Here is a 10,799-nt window from a genome sequence, read left to right as displayed (position 1 = left end):
TTTCTCTTTTCGTAATCATAATCTCTCAGCGTCATTTGATTACCCGTTGTACTTACATTTATAGTCACCATACAACCTACTTCGTGGCTAGGCTACATTACTATCGCACCCCTTTCTGCTGCCTCCCTTTCATCTTCTCTTGGAACTACAGCCTCGTTCCAGTAGAATTATAGATAACATTTCGCTCCCTGTATTTTATCTTTGATAATATTACAATTCCGAGGAGTAAAGTCCATTCAACATTGTCAAGAGAATTTTGTGACTCTACAAGCGCTAAAATATAAGTTTGCGTTTTTTCAGTCTGTCTTGAAAGATAATTCGTGGTGTCAGTGTCGCCTCGGTTGTTCCTACTTTTCTCCACAACCGAAGTTGATTTTCTACCGGTTATGGGTCTACCAATCTTTTCATTCTTCTGTAGCTGATTCATGTTTGTACAAGAAACAGTTGGTGGCTATCATTCCTGCACTGCCAAGACGCAGGCCAGGAAGTGGAGGTGAGTGCTCTTCGGGTAAAAGACAAGTAGGTGCATATGAGGGAGGCGCACACATTCATACCACAAAGTGCAGGTTAGGCACAGTCTATTAAGAGTGATATTTACGAAATTGCTATGTATTGGAATATAATAGTTTATTAGTCACATCTGGATAGCCAGTAAAGTGGAGAGGGAAATACCCTAAATGCGATGTCTGGAGTCATATCAAAAATTAGCATATTGCTTGAAATTCTCTTGAATAAAGATTTAATTGGACGGCTGAGATAAGCAATGTTTAGGTCTTATGTCAGAGTTTGGGAGAGCGCTGTGAAGCAAGGAGTAACCGAACCCGATTGGAAAATTTGGAAATTTGTGGTAATTGCTGTGGGACCAAACTGCTGAGGTCAACGGTCCCTAGGCTTACACACTACTTAATCTAACTTAAACTAACTTATGCTAAGGACAACATACACGTCCATGCCCGAGGGAGGACTCGAACCTCCGACAGGGGGGGAGCCGCGCGAACCGTAGCAAGGCGCCTAGACAGCAAGGTTACCCCGCGCGGCCGACACAGATTGTTTGGAAGTATGAGGGATGATGTTTCGCAAGAGGAAAACGATGGTGGTGGGGTACATCAAAGGAAACCTGAACACTCCAGTGGCTTACAGGAACGTCAATTGTTTGTACGTATCTGTCAAAACAGATGTGGATGTGGAGGAGAATGGAGAGAATAAGCTGGATGGATAGAGTGAGTAATGTAAGAGTATTGGAAAGGGTTGGTGAGAGAAGATCTCTGCTGAAGGTTGTAAAAGAAAGGACAAAGAACTGGTTGGGACATTAATTGAGAAGGGAGTGCTTGCTAGCAGATGCTTTGGAAGGATTGGTTTGTGAGAGAAGATAGAGGAAGAAGGAGATACAACATGATAGAAGACATAAAGGGAAGAGGAAATTATGCAGACCTGAAGAGGATGGCAGAAGACCGGACTGGAGAACTACCATGTAAAAACCTGCCTTTTGGCAGAACACTGATAATGATGTCAAAACAAAGTAACGACTTAAGCAAATTTACCGAGTTAAGTATTGCAGAGAGTACCACACGGGACTAGAATTTGGGAAACCGGTGGTTGCAATACCAGTCCGAGCGTGTGCTTCACCTCTTAACGATTTCGTCATCGCTCCGATATTAGAACTTAATCTTTCTTTCCTGTATTAAAAGTAGATTTAAGAAATATTCTTCACAAATACAGACCATCAACCGTAAGATATATCTCAAATAAGTAATATATTGGCTGAACGTGAAAAACGATTGGTTACTCAAATTTTCACTCAGGTAAATGAGGAACTAGTAAAACCATTAAACGCTCGTTTAGGAACAATAGAATTCGAAATTACTAGCCTACAGGAGGCATATAAGGATTTACCAGAAACCGTTTCCAAAATGTCAAAAGAAGTGGGAACAATACAATCAGCACAGAAGACGCTGGAAGACACGATGTATGAATTAACGCAACGTGCCGACAGACTGTCCATGGAACTACGTCCATCAAACAAATTCGGTGTAGAAAGGCGCAATACGACGCGCTGGGACCGAAGCGATGGCTGAACTCGGCACGACAAACCAAATGCTCCGGTGGGAAATGAGCACATAATGCACATAATACACCACGACCTTTCACAGGGGCGAGACGAAGCACCGACTGCCGATACGCAAATACAGAATGCTTGCAATGCAGGTCTACAAAGCCCAGGGCCATACTTCCTGAGATCTTTCAGGAAGAAAGCCTCTTAAAACACCGACAATTTCGGGTCTTTATCCCAGACAAAAGACAAGTCCATCCCGTAGTTCATATAGATCATCCCGCAACCTATTGTCTAGGTCATGGAATGAGCTGCAGAGAACATGATTAGTTGCCTCATATATACAAGGAGACGGTGCCATACGGGGTACCGAAGCCGCGGAGAACTGTATATATAATGAACTATTTGAAAAGGCTTTTCTTGATAAGTACTGATCAGTGGGCAAACAAGAACGCCCTAGAGAACAGGTCTTCAGCCCAGAATTTTGCAACCCAAACCAGGGTGTACTTAGGAAGTATTTCGAAAACTAAATTAATTTAATGAGATACTGAGACGAGCCGGTCGCGCACAAAGATGTATTACGCACCTTGAAGATAAAGTTAATAACAGTCCCTGATTGTGACCTTGAACACTTTTTGTCAGTGCTCGATACCATGGACCTAATGCGAAAAGATGGGAAAAGCAGCACTGGCAACAATGACTCGCAGTCCACGAATAAGAACGGCCATGGCCACAGTAGTAGCCGTCACGGTTGGTCGCGAAGTATCGGCGGCACGTCGCAAATCGGACACGCAAATGAGAACGACAACAATGGTGATCCACAAAGCGGACAGGATTTCTTCAAAGAGAGAATCGAAATAATAATCGATACCATCCCGGTTATCAAAATAATCGAAACGGGGACCGACAAAACTACAATAGAAATCGAGCCAACAATAATCAGTGGTTGCAAAATAACCAAGGGCAGGTACGCCTGTAAACCAAAACAAGAATAACAATAATCAGGACGTCTGGACAGTGGTTGACGCGCCACCAGCGACAACGTCCGGGGCGTAAAACTAAACGCGACTGTATCGAGCTACCAGATGCCAGTCGCGGAACAAAATGGGGACAATAGTTTGAATGAACAGATAAGCATGCTCCGATATAACGATGAGACTGATATCCGCCAAGAGCTGTTTAACGAGGTAGACAATAACATTGAAAGTCCCCCGGAGCACTTATAGGCGGCTGTTCAAAATTTATTTAAGAAAGTAGCGTAGTCTGCAAGGATTCCGACTTTGCCAGTTCAAAGCTGCATAGTAACTGATGATATTGGCGCCAGAGGCCAGACTGTTACATTGCAGGCATGGATAGATATGGAATTCGAGAACGGAGCGGATGAGTGCACGTTTCTCGGCGTGAAAAATTTAACCGCGTCCTGTCTCGTAGGCATTGAATTCATGCGGGAACGGGACGTAAAGATCGACCATCCGCATGGGAAATGCCGTATAAAGCTATGAGGCGAGGAGTTTGTTTTGAATCTGATGAAGACAAAAGTAGTGAAATACAGCACACTACGCCAAGGAATACAAGTTAAAATTGTTGAGAATAGAGTGCTGCGAGTGCAAGATCATTGACAGTACTCGAAGTTTGCACCTGAACTAAAGAACAATGGGCAAAACGAAATAGATTTTTCGCTCATACGATGCAAATCCGATGAGGCGAAAACCTTTTCGGTCGAACGGAAAAAGGGGTTATGTACGTTACTCGAGAAATATGTCAGCTATTTTCATTACAGCCTAACGTCTTTAAGGATTATGTTTACCGGATGGAAGTCGTACTGGTTAAAACTTACCGCCAAGCAACCCATTCCGTCCCGTGGTCCAAAAGGGAGGCCGCCAACAGGGCCTCCAGAAAATGAAACAGTGGCGTATTGTAGAGCCTTGCCTTTCGCCATACAGCAGTCCACTATTAGCTGTGGTGAAGGCAGGCGGAGGGATGCCCGATCGATCAACAAAATAATTATTCCGGTAAGAACCAGGCCAAAAGTTTTATTATCACAAAAAGGATCTGAAGAAACATGTTGAGTAAGGATGTTTGCTCAAATGTCAAAGTATTTTGCCTTTTATATTTTATCTACTCTGTATTGTGAATGTATACACTTTTTCAAGCTTTATGCTGAACCTGTCGTACTATGAAAGTGTACTGCACAGTGAAGAATATTTGACATTAGAAGCAGTAATTATATTTTAGTTTTAAGTATATGCTGAATATAAGTAGAAGTTAGGATGTTTTTTATGTGTTTTCATGAAAGTATGTTTATGTTGTAATAAGTGAAACGTCCCCTTAGAAAAATTACACTCCTGGAAATGGAAAAAAGAACACATTGACACCGGTGTGTCAGATCCACCATACTTGCTCCGGACACTGCGAGAGGGCTGTACAAGCAATGATCACACGCACGGCACAGCGGACACACCAGGAACCGCGGTGTTGGCCGTCGAATGGCGCTAGCTGCGCAGCATTTGTGCACCGCCGCCGTCAGTGTCAGCCAGTTTGCCGTGGCATACGGAGCTCCATCGCAGTCTTTAACACTGGTAGCATGCCGCGACAGCGTGGACGTGAACCGTATGTGCAGTTGACGGACTTTGAGCGAGGGCGTATAGTGGGCATGCGGGAGGCCGGGTGGACGTACCGCCGAATTGCTCAACACGTGGGGCGTGAGGTCTCCACAGTACATCGATGTTGTCGCCAGTGGTCGGCGGAAGGTGCACGTGCCCGTCGACCTGGGACCGGACCGCAGCGACGCACGGATGCACGCCAAGACCGTAGGATCCTACGCAGTGCCGTAGGGGACCGCACCGCCACTTCCCAGCAAATTAGGGACACTGTTGCTCCTGGGGTATCGGCGAGGACCATTCGCAACCGTATCCATGAAGCTGGGCTACGGTCCCGCACGCCGTTAGGCCGTCTTCCGCTCACGCCCCAACATCGTGCAGCCCGCTTCCAGTGGTGTCGCGACAGGCGTGAATGGAGGGACGAATGGAGACGTGTCGTCTTCAGAGATGAGAGTCGCTTCTGCCTTGGTGCCAATGATGGTCGTATGCGTGTTTGCGCCGTGCAGGTGAGCGCCACAATCAGGACTGCATACGACCGAGGCACACAGGGCCAACACCCGGCATCATGGTGTGGAGAGCGATCTCCTACACTGGCCGTACACCACTGGTGATCGTCGAGGGGACACTGAATAGTGCACGGTACATCCAAACCGTCATCGAACCCATCGTTCTACCATTCCTAGACCGGCAAGGGAACTTGCTGTTCCAACAGGACAATGCACGTCCGCATGTATCCCGTGCCACCCAACGTGCTCTAGAAGGTGTAAGTCAACTACCCTGGCCAGCAAGATCTCTGGATCTGTCCCCCATTGAGCATGTTTGGGACTGGATGAAGCGTCGTCTCACGCGGTCTGCACGTCCAGCACGAACGCTGGTCCAACTGAGGCGCCAGGTGGAAATGGCATGGCAAGCCGTTCCACAGGACTACATCCAGCATCTCTACGATCGTCTCCATGGGAGAATAGCAGCCTGCATTGCTGCGAAAGGTGGATATACACTGTACTAGTACCGACATTGTGCATGCTCTGTTGCCTGTGTCTATGTGCCTGTGGTTCTGTCAGTGTGATCATGTGATGTATCTGACCCCAGGAATGTGTCAATAAAGTTTCCCCTTCCTGGGACAATGAATTCACGGTGTTCTTATTTCAATTTCCAGGAGTGTATAAATGACTGTACTTAAACTGACACACAATGTCTTTAGCGCAACGCAATCTGACTTTTAATATTCCCTACAAAAGAATGGCCCTGATTAACATTAACCTATAATTTTCACGAATCACTTACCTCACAAAAATCTTCGTTACTCGAACTACTGCAATACAGCGAGCGCCATTATTGCCAGCTAAATAAAAGGTTCAAACTACTGAAGGCACTAACTACTGATAGGCATAGTTAGCAAATGAAAGATTTTGATAGAGAACAAACAATGTATTTACCTTAATAGTGTTCAAAAGTCATAATATATATAGCAGTTCATGACATCCAGTCTTACAAATTTACTGTCTCTGTCCAGATCATTTGCTCTGAAAACTCCGCCATCTCACTCCCCACATCCACCACTGCTGGCGGCTCATCTCCAACTGCACAACGCTACGCGCTGTTAACATCCAGCTGCCCAACACTACAATAGCAAACAACAATGCAAACCAGCCACAGACTGCACATAGCACAGCCAGTGATTTTCATACAGAGCGCTACGTGGCGTTACCGATAAAAACCTAAACAGCCTACTTACATAAGTGACTCTATGTAATGAGAAATGAATTGATATGAATTTATTTTGAAGTAGGGAATTGCTATGCAAAGCTATACTGACAAAATTTAATCAGCATAATCCATTATATGTTAAAAGATGTGAGACCAGTCTCGTTGTTTGCAGAACAGGAGTTTAGATTTTGGTAACATGCGATTTCGGAGGCATGTTTTATTTCCTGATCGCGGTCTGTGCTGTTTGGATTTTGTTTATTCTTTGCCCTTTGCCAATCCATACCTAGAACAGGGGTATTTCTTCGGTACATGGTAACAAGACAATAACCTAGGTACTGGTACTCAGTATATGAAATGTAAAAATAGGGAAGTAAATAATTTTGTGAACATCAGACCACGAGCAACTCATTGTAACAGACACGGCTAATATACAAAAAAAGCACGAATGGCATATTGTTCATATAAAATACGCCACTTGTAAGAAAGACAAATGTAAAAACTATGCCAGTTAATTTTTACAAAAAGTAAATGCGATCCAGGAAACGAACAGACTTATGAGCGTAAGAAAAAGGGACTCACTTATTTGTGAGTGTGGAGATTGAGACGAGAACAGGCGTACAATGGTCGCAATAGGACACTAGAGTTGGTGACGTTGCGAATCCAAAGTGTATGAACTAAATAAGTGTTACGCGAAATGAACAGTGTATATGTCAAATTTCCCGTTGTGAACTGCATGCTAGCCTACGCAGTGAGAAGTCCTATGCACGTGACTTGTCTTCGATGTGTACACGCGCGTTGACACATGTATGCGCACACAAAAGTGACTTAGTGAATTTGTAACTGTTATTGCTCTGGCAAGGTAATGGACAAGTAAAAAATCGCCTCGTCTATAAACAATCACCGTGTGAAAGCGTGATAAATTTCCGCCACACACAAACTCTGCCATTATACATTGACTGAAACTTTCTTTACGTAACGAAGCATTGACTCTGCAGGGACATTCCTGAAATGCCTGTTGATGATGCAGTCCCATACTCCGTAACAGAGCGTAGCCGCGCGGGATTAGCCGAGCGGTCTTGGGCGTTGCAGTCGTGGTATGTGCGGCTGGTCCCGGCGGAAGTTCGAGTCCTCCCTCGGGTATGGGTGTGTGTTTGTCCTTAGGATAATTTAGGTTAAGTAGTGTGTAAGCTTAGGGACTGATGACCTTAGCAGTTAAGTCTCATAAGATTTCACACACATTTGAACATTTTTTGAACAGAATGTAGGGTACGATGCAGGAGATCCGCAGCGCCGTACTAGGCAAGGTCCTAGTGGAGGTTGCCTTCCTCCGGTCGTAATGGGGATCAATGATAATGATGGACACGACAGAAAAACACCCAGTAATCTCGAGGCAGGTGAACATTCCTGATCCCGCCGGGAATCTAATCCGGGACCCCGTGCTCGGGAAGCGAGAACGTTACCGCGAGACCACGAGCTGCGAAATACCTGTTGTCCACACTAAAAAACATATATGAGTATTGTGTGTAGACGAACTCAGCGGACAAGAACTTGAATTACTTTGTTCGAAAATACGCTATGATCTGTAGACAGTGGTGCAAACTACAAACTAGTGAGAAATAAAGTTCCCTAAAGATAGACCTGGATCGCAAGAACAATGCACACGAAAGACAATAATGACAGCGAAATATGTTGCACTAATGAAATTTTTTTCCTAGTGCAGCTCTGCGATATTAAACTAATTTTTGTAGAGCTGATACTGCCTCGTATTGATTTTTATGTGTCAACGGCAGCAGCCATTCGTCACGTATATGGAGCAAGCAGGAGCAGAGCCGTTCGCACACGTTCCAGCTACGACAGGCGTCTTGTTGGGCATCGGGTTTCCTGGAATCACCGGCAGAAGTCACCGCGCGAACCGACGAGTCCGCCGGCTCCTCAATAGAGCACGCCAAATTGAAAGTGTTGTGATGTTTCAATCAGACTCGCCACGCGTGTTTCGCAGTTACAGACAAGTCCGTCAATATTATTTTGAAAAATAAAAAAGCGAAAATAGGCTAAAGAACAAAAGAAGATAACAAACTCGGAAAGAACTTATGTCTGTAATATAGTAATTTGGTATATTTACTAAAAGTTTATGAACATTTTGTATAAATACAAATGCATTTAACAGACTTTAAGAAACAGGTACGCGAAGACAGTGAACTGTAAACTTCATGTACAGTACTAAACATTTCCTCTAAAAGAACTGCCAAGTGGACAGTGTATTTTATTAATGATTCTATTGGAGTATGATATTTATTTACTCCTCTGTAACAAATGGTTCAAATGGCTCTGAGCGCTATGGGACTCAACATCTGAGGTCATCAGTCCCCTAGAACTTAGAACTACTTAAACCTAACTAACCTAAGGACATCACATACATCCATGCCCGAGGCAGGATTCGAACCTGCGACCGTAGCGGTCGCGCGGCCCCAGACTGAAGCGCCTAGAACCGCTCAGCCACACTGGCCGGCCCTCTGTAACACATTGTATACTAATCTTACCACAGTTGAACCCTTATTCTGTATTTATAGGGACAAATTAACAAACAAGTGTTCAAGGGGGCAATGAAATATTGCTTTCTGAATATTTAATTAAATGTGCCCCAGATGTTTAATTAATGCTAAAAGACATTATGAATAAATATTCTCTAAGTAAATAAATCTGTAAAGTAAGGAGGAAGAGCCATGATTTAATATAGGGGATGTATCTTTTGCTATTCCGATATATAATGTTTATATATTGCTCTGTAAAACAAATTGAAGGCAGCCTTCGTAATTTGTTCTGCACCATATAAAAGCAGGAGCTGTGAGCTCTCTCTCTCTCTCTCTCTCTCTCTCTCTCTCTCTCTCTCTCTCCTTTGGTTTCGATGGCTGTTTCATAAAATTCAAGTGTCGCTCACGTACCTGTGGCTTTTGGTTTTACGTTAAATTTATTTTAAAAGCCGTGTTTGAATCAAGAAACCTACTCTCTTCTTCCATTAGTGTCACACCTCAGTTTGTTAAGTTGTATTTTAGAACTTCTTCGGGCTACTGCGAAGGAGAGTTGCCGACGAATTGTTTGGTGGCCACAATTCACCGCTACTAGTGTTCAGTTGGTATTCACTTTATTAAAGTTTTATTTTAGCGTCCCTGAGATCTCTTTTAGCGATCTTTTCTATCAGTATCCGGGTACTGTAACTACGCAAACTGCGTAGTTTTGAGATCGGTCACTGGCCTCTAAGTGATGCCGTCGATCAAGGTTCTTGTCCGTCTGATGGGATTCTGATGCCGGATGTCGGAATGCAAATCAATTAATAAGCAATTAAAATTTTTCTGTGCTTCATTCTAGCATTTCAGGAGATTTGCCTCCAGCAGAGTTGATTTAAAAAAGTTTTATAATACTTTTTTTTTAAACATCAGTAATATTATAAGTTTCTATCAAGGTCGATGGCAGAAGACTAGTTGATGCAGCAAAAGGTGTCACCGCAACTGTAGAAAAGCAACGCAGCTGGGACAGCACGAAAGAGGAGATCTGATTGAGAGGAAGCACTCTAAAAGCCTCTGAAATGAGGAAGTCTTGTATGAGAGCAAAAAGTATTTTTCGCGAGTATAGTCGCAGTGACTGTGACTGCGAGGGTGCCTCCGTACTAAAAACAAAATTTTTTTTCCACGGCGAAAGACGCATATGACAGGAGAACGAGGGGATGCTGCTTCCTCTGAAAATGGGGGAGGCAAATAGCACTCAGGGCAAGGTAGCAGGGAAGCGAGTTTTTGAATGAACGTTGCTTGCCACTCCGGAGAGAGGAGCTAGCCGTCGGAACAGTGCTACTATGACGAGCGATCGTGCAGAACAGTGCAACAATCTTCTCACAGTGTTGCAATGACCAAGGTTCTACGAGAGATTTAATCCAATTGGAAGGCAGAACTGTGGGTTGTTGTTAAGTATATGATGACTATTGACTGCAGTCAGCAAATGCCAAAGGCAGAGCCCGTGAGTGAACTCGTGTACCACACAAAAAGTATATTACACATGTTGTCTCACTCTAAAATCGTTGTGGAACAAGAGTGTCGTATTATCGTAAGTAGGTACATGTCTTTAGTTTCTCATATACACCGTTCTGCTGCGGCGCGGATAAGAGGTAAGACTGAAATAGCACGGCAACCGGAAACGTACTCCGTAGCAGAAAAATGCGGGACAGTACGAATTCTATTGACAAAACGACTAAGTTACATACACATTCAGCGTGAATTTCCGGTAGTATGTGGACCAAAGGCAATATTGTGTCCAGCCATACGGTAGTGAAATGTTGCCGACGATTTGACAAAGCCGGCCGAAGTGGCCGTGCGGTTAAAGGCGCTGCAGTCTGGAACCGCGCGACCGCTACAGTCGCAGGTTCGAATCCTGCCTCGGGCATGGATGTTTGT

The sequence above is a fragment of the Schistocerca serialis genome, chromosome 1 (genome assembly GCF_023864345.2).
Source record: "Schistocerca serialis cubense isolate TAMUIC-IGC-003099 chromosome 1, iqSchSeri2.2, whole genome shotgun sequence".
NCBI lineage: Eukaryota > Metazoa > Arthropoda > Insecta > Orthoptera > Acrididae > Schistocerca > Schistocerca serialis.
Note: the sequence above shows the minus strand (reverse complement) of the source record.